The sequence below is a fragment of the Pinus tabuliformis genome, chromosome 6, assembly GCF_031772625.1.
Source record: "Pinus tabuliformis cultivar Carrire ecotype Pingquan chromosome 6, CPIR1, whole genome shotgun sequence".
NCBI lineage: Eukaryota > Viridiplantae > Streptophyta > Pinopsida > Pinales > Pinaceae > Pinus > Pinus tabuliformis.
Genome location: NC_142292.1, coordinates 1,116,152,914 through 1,116,168,041, shown reverse-complemented (window position 1 = coordinate 1,116,168,041; position 15,128 = coordinate 1,116,152,914). Strand labels below are relative to the sequence as shown.

Below are 15,128 nucleotides of genomic sequence, written 5' to 3'. Positions count from 1 at the left end.
TGACTAAATAAGCTTCCATTCTAAAATCCCAAATTCTCTACGAATTGATCTTCTCATTTACTTTTAATATCATTAAAAACAACTATCACAGTAAGCCTTACACAAGTCCATGGTATTCAATCTATGTTTTCACTAGAAAATTCCACCACCCATAGAATAATCATTAACGTGACATATAGGATATTTCAACACATCCTAATCTGAATTCCCATGCTTCATAGTTGTTTACTTCTCAAACTCGAGATTTGTTATTATGACTTCCTCCATGAAGAATGACAAATATACTATCTGAAAGATAATCCTACTATCCGAATGGAAAATCTACTATATCTTAAATAAGAATAATGATAATCTACTATCAACAGAATTAAAAGCCACCCTCGTATGTAAAATATAACTGACTACATTCTTTAGATTGGGACACATTTTGGGTATAAATTACTGGCTCAAAAACTACAATTTTCAGTGCAAATATTGTTCACACCATCCATATATTTAATAGACACTGAGGTTGGCATCAAAACAAAGACCTCAGGTACAGATTAGTGGGAACAAAAACTGCAATTTTCAATGTAAAATATAGTTCACCTCATTCTTCAATCAGAATTCTGAGACCATTACAGAGTTTGTTCAAAATGTTCAAGTGACACATCCTTCAGCCAAATTTAATCATTGTGATGTGGCAGACTTAACTATACAATTAATGAACTTGGGCTGCATGTTGAAATAGAATAGCTACATCTTCACAAACCAATCATCATAGCTTGACCATAGATCCCTCTGAATGTCGGGAAAGTGACCTTGCCCATAACCATCGATCTATCTACAACCTGCTAACTTTCCTATCATTAATTCTTTGGTTCATGTGCCAAAGTCATCCAATCATAATCATATAGTTTCCATGCATCTTCTCAGATAACAGAGATATAACGAATCATCAGAGTCATTGGATCAACATCCTTCATCATGGGCTTCCTTCATGTAGTAATCATTACGCAAGACGAGTCATCAAGTGTTATGCCAGTGATTCTATAGCTCCCTCTGAAGTCTTACTTTGGTTGGTCATCTAGCCTTCATCAATCTTCTCATTTTAAGATGAGACAATATCGCTCTACAATTGTATCAACAAACTTCCAATTATAAAATACCAACAATACACATGCACAGGAAATCTCTCTCACACACTCTTCCTGTTTAACAACAACTTCTAAACAATAATATATTCAACTGACAAACATCAATAGCAGTATCATACCTACATCAATATTGCCTTTATATTACTGATATCACAAGTACTTCTGACTGTTTGAAGATACTAAGAGACTTTGATTTGAATTTTTCCTTGGAATGATTTTCTCTATTCCTTTTGAATTGTTTGCTTCGAGTCTGATTATGCTAAGGTGTCTTATGAAACACTGGTTCAGAGTTCTAGCCCTTATTAGCACTATTTCTAACATTTTCTACCACACTCCAGATAGTCCAAAGAGAACCCAAGCAATAGATCAATTCAAGTTATGCCAAGTTACTTCTTAGCCACAAATTTAAACTTTAGAACATGTTATCATAGGCTAGTTTCATGAGGTCATCAATATGCTTGGAATATATATAACTGTTGATGTATTAGATTTCTTGAAAGATTCAGTGTTGTTGCAAAAGAATGTGGCAATAGAGAATGCACTTTAAACTGTTGATGAAGAATTGACATCTGCCCTCAAGGTTCTGATACTTGCCAATGGTTGTTGAAGATGAAAAAATGTGAACGCTTGTTGTAGCCTAGGATCAGTGACACGATGTTCATCACACAGTGCAATACAACTTTGACTTATTTCTCAAGCTAATGGAGGATTCAAACTACTTTAGGTTATCTTCTATATGATGTACGGTGAGAAAGAGAAGTTATTTTTGTCATAAATGAGCTCTAATCATAAAGCAATCTTCAAATTTCCACAAATTTGTACACCTTCAGGACTGCTTCTTTCAATGATGTTACTACAGGGCTTCAAATTAAATTATTGTATAGAAGATTTCAAGGAGACTATTTCTTCTCAAAACTGAAAGAGGATTAACTTTGCTACAAAATATCAAATTCTTCTATTGCTTGATGCTTGGAGCTTTCCTTCTATCCAATGTGACCAAAGATTTACTGATGTCATTATTGATGCAAAATATCGAATCTCTGCTACTTCAAAGATAATTAGGCTTAGTCAAGATACCTCAGGTTCACTGCTTGAAGAGAAATTTCGTGAGATGACAAGACCAAGAGATGTCTGTAAGTCTGATGCTACAAATGATAAAGGATGTATTTTACAAATATCTCCTTCAAACCCTAAATAATCCTTGAGAACAATCTTAGATCAACAACAATAGTGCACCAAGTCTGTCTTGTGGCCCAAAGTCATATTTGTGAATTGACTTACAAGTATGACTCATACTTGTAGGTCAAACATGAGTCAGACTCTCACTTCTCGCAATTCAAACTCAACCATCTATTTATAAAAGACATGTAAAAAAAAACAAAATAAAGCACTCATTTTTCTTGTTTATTTTCCCCAATTTCACAACAGACAACCTCCAGATCACCAATTGTCCAGTATCCGTGCCATTTTATAGTATGAAGTATCTTCTAGATTCTGTAATACCCTGTCTCCCCCCAGTTTGTAAATATGTCTCAATCTCACCGTGAATCACAACATGGATGTTCCTCAACTTTTTTAAAACTAGAACAGACAACTTATAAATGATGTACGTATGTTTTGTTAGTTAATGAATATTCACCAAACCACTGATTAAAGAATGAAGCACTAGTACTAGCCATGATACTACGAGTGGAATCTGGTGAGGGGACTAGGAGGTTACCTTTCCTGCCAAGTAATTGACCTTTGCCAAAAGTCCCATACTGCCAAATTGCCAGAAATTTAAATTTGAAATTACTTCCCAGAAATCAGTTATTGAGGGAGAGCTGGGTAGTGGGGCAGCCAACCACTAAGAGTTATGAAGGGATGAGAAGTAGGTGGAAAGAAGGAACTATACCAATGATATCGACTAGAACTACAATAGAGTGAATCTGCAAACCCACATTCTGAACAACAAATATAAGATTCTGATAGAACCAAAAAAAAAATGGTGAGTTTCAACAACACAGAAATACTCCCCTGAGAGGTATGGATTCCAGCTCGGTCCAAATCCAAAGCAGTATGAATTCTTATGTTAGTCCAAATTACCCGCAATAGCACACTTCCCAAAGGCCCCTACTTTAATGCCTAAGTGTCATTTTATAGCTAGTGATTCCACTTTTTAGAAAAAGAGGAATTGCATTCCTTGATGAGTGACATTTATAAGGGGTTACTAAACACTAAATATAGGTTGAGTTACAAACAATATCATGAGTGAGAGGAACATAAATGTGAGCCTACAATAGTGTCTACTGCGCTAACAAATGAAAAAAAATATGCTTCAAAGTTGTTTCTTAACATCGTAACCTAAAATAGAAATTGTTGTCAGTAATGGCTTGCCAGATCAGTGATCACTGGTAGCTAATATAGCCGAACCAGGGTTCAAGTGTTACCAAGTAACATGCTAGTGCTTGTGCTCACACTTGTGGGTATGTGTTAACATGCAAAAGGGCAGTTAGGGCCAGATGCAAATCCTGGGCAATTTTGGTGGCCCCACTCCCAACTGCTTAGCGGAAAGGTAACCAAACTGCATGCAAAATTTGGACAGTTAGCCTATTCGTAGTAATGAAAAATCTGGGCAAGTTAGCCTATTCGTAGTAAGAGAAGCCATTACTAATTAGTGGTGTTTTAACCATTTTTTTTTTTTTTTTTCAAGTATCATCCTTTGTGCCATCAATTGTAATTTGGCCCTACTTCTAAACCATATCAAAAACCGAATTCCCTATCAATGTAAGTTTTTGGTAGACAAAGAATTACTAACTACGAAGATGATATCTATGTTGCAAGTGTGAAAATAGAAGATGACACCAATTGGCACATGAACAAGGTTTTTTTTGCCCTTCACTTTATCTGGCTTGAACAACCTGAAAGGTTGGTTAGTTGCAATCCAAAGTCACTCTTTGACAAATCATTATCACATTCAGGTTCTACATGAAAAATGAAATTGTTTAATGTTTAGAAGGTCAATAGTCACAGCAATGCATATATACTTTTGATTTTTTTGATTTATAGCTCATTTCATTTTTCCTGTTTGTTTAGGGAAACCCTGCTTTGTTGGAGACATACACCATAAACAAAATTTTGAAGTAAGAACCTGCTATCCAGATATGATCTGGAATTCATTCTGTCACCAAGGTGCGAGAACTATAATAAATAGTGTGAGACTGCTTACTTTAAAAGCAACACGATCACATCTTCTTCATAGGCTCTGCCTATTTCCATCTAAACAATGAATAATCACTATAGGAACACATCCTTTTTTTTTCATGTTAGATACTTGTCTCTAGGATAATGCCAACAATCTTTAAAGTGATGGAGATGGTGGGTGTATCTTTGCCAACCATTTCTCTTATGACAATATTGGAAATCTCTTTGGTAGTATTGGAGCAGCCACAAACATACGGTACTGAAGGATCCCTTCCCTTGTTTAAGTGCTCATAAACTCAAAGCAAATTCTTAGCTTTTTACAATGTCAGAAAAGAATAAATTCGTTTTGATGTCTAGCCAAATCTGAAACATAGGTTTCATGGCCCTCTTCTACTTGGAATCATTATTAGAGGTGGGAGGGTTCCCAATCTAGTATCAATTTTTAGTTGTAGGGGTGCAATCTACTTGCTACAACAAAAGTATTTAGTTTATTATTCGAACCAATCCAGCTACATCCTGGCATATTTTTTTTTACCCTCCTATCTTTCATTATTCTTTGCATTTTCTGTACACCATCCCACCTGCCAACAGTTACATACATATTTGATAGCAGGACTTAATGCGCAACATTCTCGGGATCTAATTCAAATAGGTGTTCTGCCATATACTCTCCTAGCTCTACATTGCCATGGACTCTACAAGCAGCAAGCAAGGATCCCCACATAGTGACATCTGGTTTCATTGGCATTTTGCTGATAATGTCCCAAGCCTCAATAAGCCTACCAGCACAGCCAAAGAGGTCAACCATGCAACTATAGTGCTCTAATCCAGGTTTGATCCCATAATCACTAATCATACGATCAAAGCACTGCCAGGCATCATTCACTAAGCCTGCATGGCAGCAAGTAGACAGAACGAAAATCAAGGTTACATAGTTAGGTTTTGTACCCAAATGTTGCATTTATTTGAAGAGATGCAAAGCATCATAGGCACACCCATGCATTGCATACTCGACAATCATGGAACACCAAGAAACAACATCTCGTCTAGGCATTTTACGGAACACTTCGTCAGCAATATCTATGCTCCCACATTTAGCATACATATCTATAAGGGCATTCCCTACAAATATATCAGACTGAAATCCATTTCTAATTATGTCTTCATGAAACTCCTTACCCTTTTCCAGAGCTACCAAGTTAGCACATGTTGGTATAAGACTAGTCAGAGTAACTGAATTCAGTTTCACATCTGTCAAACACATCTGCTAAAAGAGCTCCAAGGCCTCTACAAAACACCCACGATGTGTACACCTTGAAATCATTGCATTCCATGATATGAGATGCCGTTCTGGCATTTCGTGAAAAAACTTCAGGGCTTTGCCAACATGCCCATTTTGTGTGTATCCTACAATCATAGTAGTCCATGAGACTGCATTCCGTTCAGGCATTTTCTGAAAGAGCTCCAGAGCCTCGTCAAGACAGCCACATTGAGCATATCCAACAACCATGGCAGTCCATGAAACTACACTTCGTTCAGGCATTTCGTCAAACACTTGGCATGCATCCTCAATAACCCGACATTTAATATACATGTCCACAAGGGCACTCCCCACAAATACATCAGAATGAAACCCAGTTTTAATGATATCCCCGTGGATCTCCTTCCCATGTTCCAGAGCTGCCAAGTTCGCACAAGCGGGGAGAATGCTTGAATAATTGAACTGATTGGGTTGAACACCTGTTTGTCTCATTCAGAAAAATAGTTTCAATGCTTCCTTAACAAATCCATGGCTCGCATAAGCTGAAATCATGGCAGTCCACGAGACAACATTTCGTTCGGGCATTTCGTCAAACACTTTGCGGGCATCCTCCAGATTTTCACACTTGATATCCATTATCACAAGCATGTTACCTAAATACATATCTGGATTAAATCCTATTTGAATGATGTGAGAATGGACTAATTTCCCTTGGGATGGAGACTTATTATTTAAGCAGAGCTGCAAGAGAAAAACATAAGTGGAGAAGTTTGCATGAATGCCTTTCGTCTGCAATAAGTGAAGTGTTTCGTTGCGTTGCCCAGTGTCGCTTCCATAAGAACTCTTTCTATAACCGAATTCGGGCAGAATATCAGTTATCTTGGTGTTAGAATAAATGTTAATGGCCTTGACTCTATGATGGAACCAGATCAGCTTCTTCCTCTGACATTGAGCCATAAAAATTGTAATCGACTTTAGCATTCCTAAAAGACCGGAGCAATCTCATGTTTGAAGCATGGATTTGTGTTTGTGATCTTGCTCTCTTTCGCAGTGGTTTTGCATTAAAGAGAGTGCTGATGGCATAAGAATGATCAAATGGCTATTAAGCGAAACCATTTTAAAGTCTTTGGTTTCTTTAACAGAGGTAAAAGTTAATGTATCATTTTCAATCTAAAAACAAATTGTTATATATATATATATGTTAGGGTCCCACCCTAACCCCCTTATTTATGTCATGGGATCACGTCATAGTCAAGAGTCAATAAAGCCCATATTAATATTTGTAAGTGGTTAACCCGCAATTAATGACGGGACCACAGTTAGTTGCAAATGGGCAGTAGTATTAGATAGATGGTATTAATAAAACCCACGGTATTGGCCCGTGGTATTGCGTGTATGAGTCATATATAAAGGATAGAGACTCCCTGCGAGGAGCATCGTGTCTTATTTTGTAGTCGAGCTCTGCTCTATTGGAGGTTGCCCCCTCGAAGAGGCAAGTGAACATTACTCTCTGAATAATAAAATCATTGCTATTCTGTGTTCTGGTATCTTTTCTTCGCATATTCTGTATTTGGGTATCATTTTGCAGGTTAAGAGCATAACAAGTGGTATCAGAGCACTTTCCAGGGCCGGTGGATCTCCAATTCTTAGCAATTTTTTTTTTTCGGCTAGAGACGTGTTCCGACGTCTTTAAACCACGGGATCTGTCATTGAGCGCATAAACCTGCGTATTTGGGGAGGCATGCACGCAGGAAATACAAGAGGTGGTGACGTCTGTTGGACTCCCTTGTAACCCCTGTGGGTACCCCTTCGAGTAGTAGCGCATTAGACAGAACCGTGCATGGACTGTCTTCCACGTACCCTCTGGGTATATCGGAAGCCCCCTAGGCTCCCTTGAAACCTCGCCATAGATAAACCGTCGACCGCCTTGTGGCTATAGTACACCGAGAACAACACTCGGAGAGATTACTCGCCCGTACGATAGGGTAGTCGGCTTGTACGGCTAAGGGTACGGTAGATCCTCCTTAGTTAGAGCCCTGAAACATTGGGCCGAGTACTACTACCAGACCCTTATGTATATTGCGATCTGTAGCACCTGACACTCCTCAAGACCATAGTTCCCTTTTCTATCGGGGGATCGCACATCATCTATATCAGATCCGCTTGTGCAAAAGAGTGCAGTAGCAGCAACAGACATCAGTCCCGCAGTCTCGAGTTCTCAGATCAGTCATTCCGATCTATTAGATCCAGCCGATCCGCAACAGCAGTCTGTTCCGCCGCCCAGAGCTATCCAATCCGCCATTCAGATCTCTCAGATCCACTAGATCGGAGTTGTTGTGAAGGGTTCCTATACCGGGGTATAATTTTCGCAGGACTTTTGGCCGCATTGACATTTTGAGGATTTGGTGACTGCAGTATTGATCAGGAAGGAGTAAAACTCCGTTAGGAGTTTTAAAAAAAAAAGAGTCTGAGATCTTCCGGGGCGCTTATTGGTGATCTAGCCCATCAGAATCAGGACGACGAGCTGAGCACGGTGGTACCATTCAATTATTAGTGAAAAATTTTTAGGCAATCCCAATTTTTCATCAGGTTGGTGTATGGTAGCAACTAGAGCCCAAGAGATGGCCAATGAAAGGATGGAAAAACTTGAAGAATCCATGCAATCCATCACCAATCAGCTTAACGGACTATGTATCCAGGTCCAGCAATTAATCCCGAAGGGCAAGGAGCAAGCCCACGAGGAGGCGTATAATGGCAATGAATACAATGTGGGTGAGTCTAGCCACTCTCCTCACGTCTGGCACACCCACCAACAACCTAGTCAGCGACCTCCCAAGTTGGACATGCATAAATTTGATGGTTCTCACCCGTCGGCATGGATAGCACAAATGGAGCAGTATTTCAAACTGAATCGCATCTTAGATAATGCGACTCAACTTATGTTGGGGGGCATGTACTTGGACAATGAAAGGTGGCAATGGTGGGAATGGCATCAACGTTGCAATGGACCTTTTAGGACTTGGACCCAATTTACAAAAGCTCTTCAAGACCGCTTTGAACAGGAAACCTCTTTTTTGGGTCATCTTACTAAGCTCCGACAGACGGGTACAGTGGATGAATATATTACAGCTTTTGAAGCCTTAGCCTTGCGCACTTGGGGTCTCTCAGATGTGTTCTACACGGAATGTTTTATCAGCGGTCTTAAAGAAGCCATCAAAGCTCAAGTCTTACTGCACCACCCTCCCACATGGACAGAGGCTTGCAAGGTAGCCCATAACTTGGAACGTGCATTAGCAGCCCAATACAGTCGCCCAAATTTCTCCACTAAAGGTCGCCCCCCACAAGCTCACAACACGACTCAGACACTTAAGGTCCAAAAGGTGTCACCTGCGGAAATGGCCGAAAGAAGAAAGCAAGGACTATGTTACTACTGTGATGAAAAATACTCCCTAGGTCATAAATGCAAGGAGCCAAATTTTTTTCAAATAGATGCCACTGACTACAGCTCAACAGAGGAAGATCCACCACTTGAGGAACATAAGGCGCTAGAAGAAGACAACCAAAAGGACAATGTCTCTGACGAACAAGTTATTTCATTGCATGCGTTGGTAGGGATTTCTTCCCCTCAAACTCTCAAAATCAGAGGTTTCCTTAAACATCGCCCAGTAGTAGTCTTGATTGATAGTGGAAGTACACATAATTTCATCCATCAAAAAGTCGCAGAAGCAGTGCATTGTTTTGTACGAGCAGTTTCTAACTTCCAAGTCCAAATTGCAGATGGGGGCACAATGAAATGTGAAGGCCGCTGTGAAAATGTCAAACTTCAAATGGGGGATTATCAGTTGAAAACCCACATGTTTTCCATACACATGGGGGGCTGCAATATTGTCCTCGGCGCTAAATGGCTCCGCACTCTTGGGCCAATCACAATGGATTTCCAGGAGTTATATATGAGTTTTAAGCAGAACAACTCCACACATACCCTCCGTGGACTCCAGGCAGGAGCCCCCTCTATCATCAGCTCGCATAGGATGGAAAATTGTTAAAAAAGGGCCATCATGGAGTGGTAGCTCAATTTAATGCCATCCAGGTAGTCGAAACCAAGTCTCTGCCAATTCATCTTGAGATGCAACAGATTTTAAATAACCATCTGCCGGTCTTTGACAAGCCTCATGAGATTCCACCCTCGCGAGGGGAACATGATCATAGCATCACCTTGGTTCCAGGGGCCCAACTGTTGTGGGGAAAAATGCCTATGCAGGACGATCCTATCCACCTAAGGTGTTGTTGTTGGGAAAAGTATCCAATACGGAATGACCCTATCCCACTCTAAGGGTGATAGTACCTCAGCAACAACTGAATGCAAAGCTATTCAAGATTACCTCTTTATGATATGAGAGAGAGAAGAGAAGGATGATCTACTAACCGTTATCTTGCGCTAATAGTCGATCCAATCCTCACTCCTTGCTGCTTGCTCCTAGCTCCTTGCCCTTTCACCGGCCCAGCTACACAAAGGTCCTGTAAAAGCACAAGAAAAGGAAACTACAAGAAGCATGCATCCATAATCGATTCAGGGATTAGCATAAATCAACTATACAAGCATCAATTCACCATAGAGACACATGCATATAGAAGAAACTCAAATGCTTTATTAATAGAAGAAGCAAAGTTCCGAGAGAGTTACAACCATAATAGGCCCAATCCAGCAACACCTCCCAGCAGAAAGAAATCTCCTCTTCACCTCCTTCAAGCAAATCACCCAATAGCTCTATACTCAAACCAACAGCACTTCCTTACTTGCACAAAATTCCAGCCTCCATAGACCTCATGAGAGAGCTCTATATATAGAAGTTTTGGAGAAAGCATGAGTGAGCTTGAGACTGACATGAAGCTGACTAGTGTCCTCTCCTACTTCAGTTAATCTTCAGTTCTTGAGTCCACTTGGAGATTCTTGCTTCCACTTGGAGACCAAGACCCTCTTACTCATCACAAGGTGAATTCCTTGACCCAAGTGTCAGTTTGGAAGCTTCCTGGGCAGTTGACACCTTGCAGAATGACTGTGCCACTTGGCCAATCTCGCCCAGCGCAGGTAGCCTTCATTAGTTTTGACATTCAGCGTAGGTACAAAGTGGAGCAGTTGACATTCAGCGCAGATGCTCAGTGGAGTAGCTGACATGATCCAGAAATAGCCTGTTTTTGAGTGTTTTCAGGTGGAGAACTGATTTTCAGTGCTGTGGTTTGCTGACCTTGTTCGTCTAAGGGTAAGAACAACATGTTTAGGGACTTTGGATCCCTCAGATTATTGACATTTCATGCTCCATGCTGTTAGGCACAAAAATGTCTATAACAGTTGCCCCCTAAAGTATGAGGTCGTTTATCAGGTGAAATGCTTTATTAGGAGGATCCGAAGTTCATTCAATCGCTGAGAGGTGCCCTGCAATAAAATACAATACAATACATTATTTTTTCATTATGCTTTCATGATCTAGCTGAGGCGGGCATTCCCATGCTCAGCTTTATAAATTCATTTTGGTACATATAACAGACGACCGTCTGATGATAGACTGATAACTCTCTGCTGAATTTATCATCCTTTGAGTAGGATGATCATCTGCTACAATAATGTACATATCAAATGTCTTTATATTTCCTGAATATATATCGCAGCCCGGATGGATGAAACTAGATCCGGGGTCTTCAATCTCGTTCGATCTTCACTCTAAGTACAAGTCGATCCATGTGAGAATTATGCTGAAGTCGAACATGGAAAGACATCGCTTGATTACCGGCCAATAATGTAAACCGTTAACAAGCGCGAGAGGAATCACCATTAATGACAATGACCCTCAAGGTACTGCAGTACAATTCACGTGGTGTGAATAAAGGACTTGGCGTCGAACACCACGCAAAATCTTCTGGTCGAAGGTCATTGATGTATACCTGTCGCCGGAAGTGAGAAACTTGCCATTGAGGCATGCAAGCTTCAAAGTATTGGGGGGGGGTGTTACTAGATCAACTTCTTGGATAATGAGCTGAAGTCGACAAGAAGCGATCCGTCAAAGGAGGGCCTTAATGAATCCCACATCAGTGACATGGAACGGAGCTAATGATTTTAGTGGAGGTGAAAACAATCTGTGAGATATGATTCAGGGTGGCGATCATGGGTGGATGAAGGATAATGTATGGCAGTGGATGGGACACGGTTGACTCTTTCTGAACAACATCTCTTGAACATATAACGACACTGATGTGATGGATCGGTAGCATTACCCCAAATACGGATGGTTTGGCGAAGACCATGGTGATGAGACTGGTGAATGAAACAACCCAACCCGATGTGGTACGGAGGACGAAGTGTCATGTTCAAGAGCGACTTGCTACCATTAAAGCTTTGAGGTTCTCCCAATTTTTCCCCAGTCATTTCTGACCAATACCTCTTTATTTTTGTCAAGCTTGAGGAGGATAACATATGCTTGTTCTATAACCTGCCCTTCGGGCAAGCCCATCGCTATGTTTTAACGAGCCTAGTGATAGGGAAACTCGTTCTCGTCTAAAGACAAGTTTGTCGCTATTTAATCATTTTAACGAGTTTAGCGACAAAGACAACTCGATCCTTTTCATTTTTAGAGAGTCTAAAAAGGTACAGAAAGTTAACTCCAAAATTCCTTTTTCGTCATCTAATCCTTTAAGTCCGAAAAAGTATAAAAAAATACAAAAGGGATGAGTTTTCGATAACTTTTACGAGCCGAATAAAACAAGCGCTCGACCTTTTTGTGCAATAATCCCTCAGATCCAAAAAGATTAAAATCTAGAGGAGGGATAGCTCTTCCAGTCCTTTTTAACGAGCTGGAAGGCCAAAACTCGGCAAACTTTTCATATTTTACGAGTCAATTGAAAAGAGCTCAAAGAAGACTCGTCTTTTGAGGAACGAGTGATAAACAGGGATAGCAGCAGATTCCAGGTATAGGTTGGAATTTTCCAATCACGGCAGTGTCACAAGGATGGCCAAGTGAAATCACTCTTCACAGCTGTTCCTCAAAATGGGTAAACAATCATATGGGGGTGAATGATCGGCCAAATGGAATGGAGGTGGCAAGTGCAAACACAACCAAGGCTTTTATGGCTAATAAATTTACGATCACAATGGTTATTTACCGGAATAGTTTCATTTTTTAATGAGCTTGAACTCTGGTGGAACCCTTGCTCACGCTTTTCTATTTTTTAACGAGCATAAATTCCGTGGTAAAACTACTCGAACTTGCGTTTATTTTTTAACGAGCATGAACTTTGTGCTAAAACTGCTCGATATACCAGTCATAAGATAAGAATGTCTCCTAAAAGATCCCATTTTTTATAGAGCTTGTGCCTTACCAAAGCTATGCTCCCTCTCATCCTTTCTTCATGCAAGTTCGGAAACGGCTAATCCCAAAAACAGATAAATAACCGCCCCTAGCTTGCACTCCAAAAGGTCTGCATGCCCCCAGGTATAAAATACAATTTCAAGGCTGCCCCTACTTATCCGATAAAACATTTGTTTTAAAGGGTGAGGCTTGCCTCTTTCAGGTTATTCAAAAAAATGGTTTTATTTGCTGCCGCAAATGAAACTCTTTCTTCGGCGATGTCTATCATTAGGTTACTCAAAGATGGTTACAATTTGTTGCAGAAAAGGAATCTCTTTCTTTGGAGGCTTCCCCTACTTATCCTTCAAAACATTCATTTTAATGGGTGAGGCTTGCCTTTTTACCCAAAGATGGTTACAATTTGCTGCCCCAAAGGAATCTCTTTCTTTGGTATTGCCTACCTATTTAGACAAAGGTGAATGACTAGAAATCATCAAACACATAACTTTAACAAAAGAATCCTATCCCAGAACAACCCCTCTTCCACATACGGACGGGGTACGGACTAGTCATATTCTTTCGCGGAAATTCTACCCTATACCCAGGGTTTCCTCTGCCCGAAGCAGACCAGGATGTATGCCCCCTGGGTTCCAGTCCCATCTTTCCGAATCACTCGCATTCATCGGGAAGGAGCACTGGGGGTGGAGACATTTCTTGAGTGAATAGACCATTAAGGGTTGGTATTTGACTATTTGCGATGCGTGATCCTGGAAATGAAAGTTGGTCTACGAGCTTGACCACCTTTCCTTCGTGTGGAAAACACATTACTCTAAAGAGTGAGGAGACTATAGCTCCCATGCAATATATATAGTCTCGTCCAAGGAGTAGGTTATAATCCAAGGGTCCTTGAACGACCATCACGTTCATTTGAACGGTCTTCCTTTTCAATGTAACAGGCACATTGGGGAGGATCCCTAACGGTCGACTGGTTCCTTTATCAAAGCCCGAGAGATTTCTTATCTTAGGCAAAAGCACCGGGGAACCCAGTGCTTTCCAAGCAACAGAGGAAAGGATACTCACAGATGCCCCTTCATCAATGATAGTCCCAGCCATCACCATTCTATAAATTTGGACTATGATTCTGAATGGTATACTGGCTGGTAGCCGGGGTTTGCCCAGTTGGTTCCAATCAAAGGACACAGCCAGGTTGCTCGGTGGTGGGACCGAATACACGGCCGGATACGATCCTGACGATGTTCCCTCCTGCGATAAAGGAATGGGCGCATTGCCCTGATGCTCATCAGAATCTGTGTTGATGAAAAGAATCTGGATGGCGTCATCCTTATTCTCTTCCGTGAGGGTGTCATTTGAAGATGAATCTTCAGTGACGGTGTCATTTGTGGATGAAACCTCTGAAGGAAGAACCGGATCAACTGCCGTATCGACCTTTAGACTTTCGTTTGGTCTGGATTCAATAGGTTCATTTTCAATGACCGACGCCTCAGCTGACCACTTGAGCGGGCCAGCTGTGTTTTCAAACAACGAAGGACTTGGCACGAGTTTTTTGTATCCAGGAGGAAGTCTCAACGGTGAAACCGGACGATCTTCCAAAACTCTCTTTGCTTCGTCTAAGAAGGGACAACGGTGGATGGCGTGATCACCTTCACACAGTCTACAGGGGGATTTTGCTCCCCTCTTTTGTCTTGAACCTTCACTTTCACTGGTTGACGGTAAGCACTCAACCTGGCTATCAGAGGTTGAGGCTCCCGAATTGTGCAACCGAGGGGACCAGTCCCTTAGTATCCGGGGAATACTGGGACAATCTCTATGGAAATGGTCTCCTCTACATATGACACATGGCGATTTAGGCCCGGTCTGTGCTGTGTGTGGGTTTTCATTAGATGTCTTTTGCTTTCCCCCAGTCGCCTTAGGCTCCTTCTTCTTCTTCTCTTTCTTCTTCTTTTCCTTCTTCTCCGTGGGAGCTTGGCTTTTGCCGGCTCTACCTTTTGAAGATGAAGGATTGGAGGAAGGGTTGGAGGAAGTAGAAGGCTGGTGGGAGACTCTAGACTCATCTAACCGTTGACTCGACTGCTCAGGAACCATGGTGTTCTGAACTACATTAGTTGAGAAAAGCCAAATAGGCAGGCCAATTGTCAGTCCTGGAAGCGACAATGTGGCCATGTGGGGCGCACCAACTTCTCCCAAAGA

General features: G+C 41.1%; 1 pseudogene; it reads right to left on the bottom strand.

Moving 5' to 3' along the window:
* Positions 1-4,761: 4,761 nt before the first annotated feature.
* Positions 4,762-6,537, bottom strand: LOC149262798 (pentatricopeptide repeat-containing protein At2g03880, mitochondrial-like; annotated as a pseudogene).
* Positions 6,538-15,128: the final 8,591 nt, after the last annotated feature.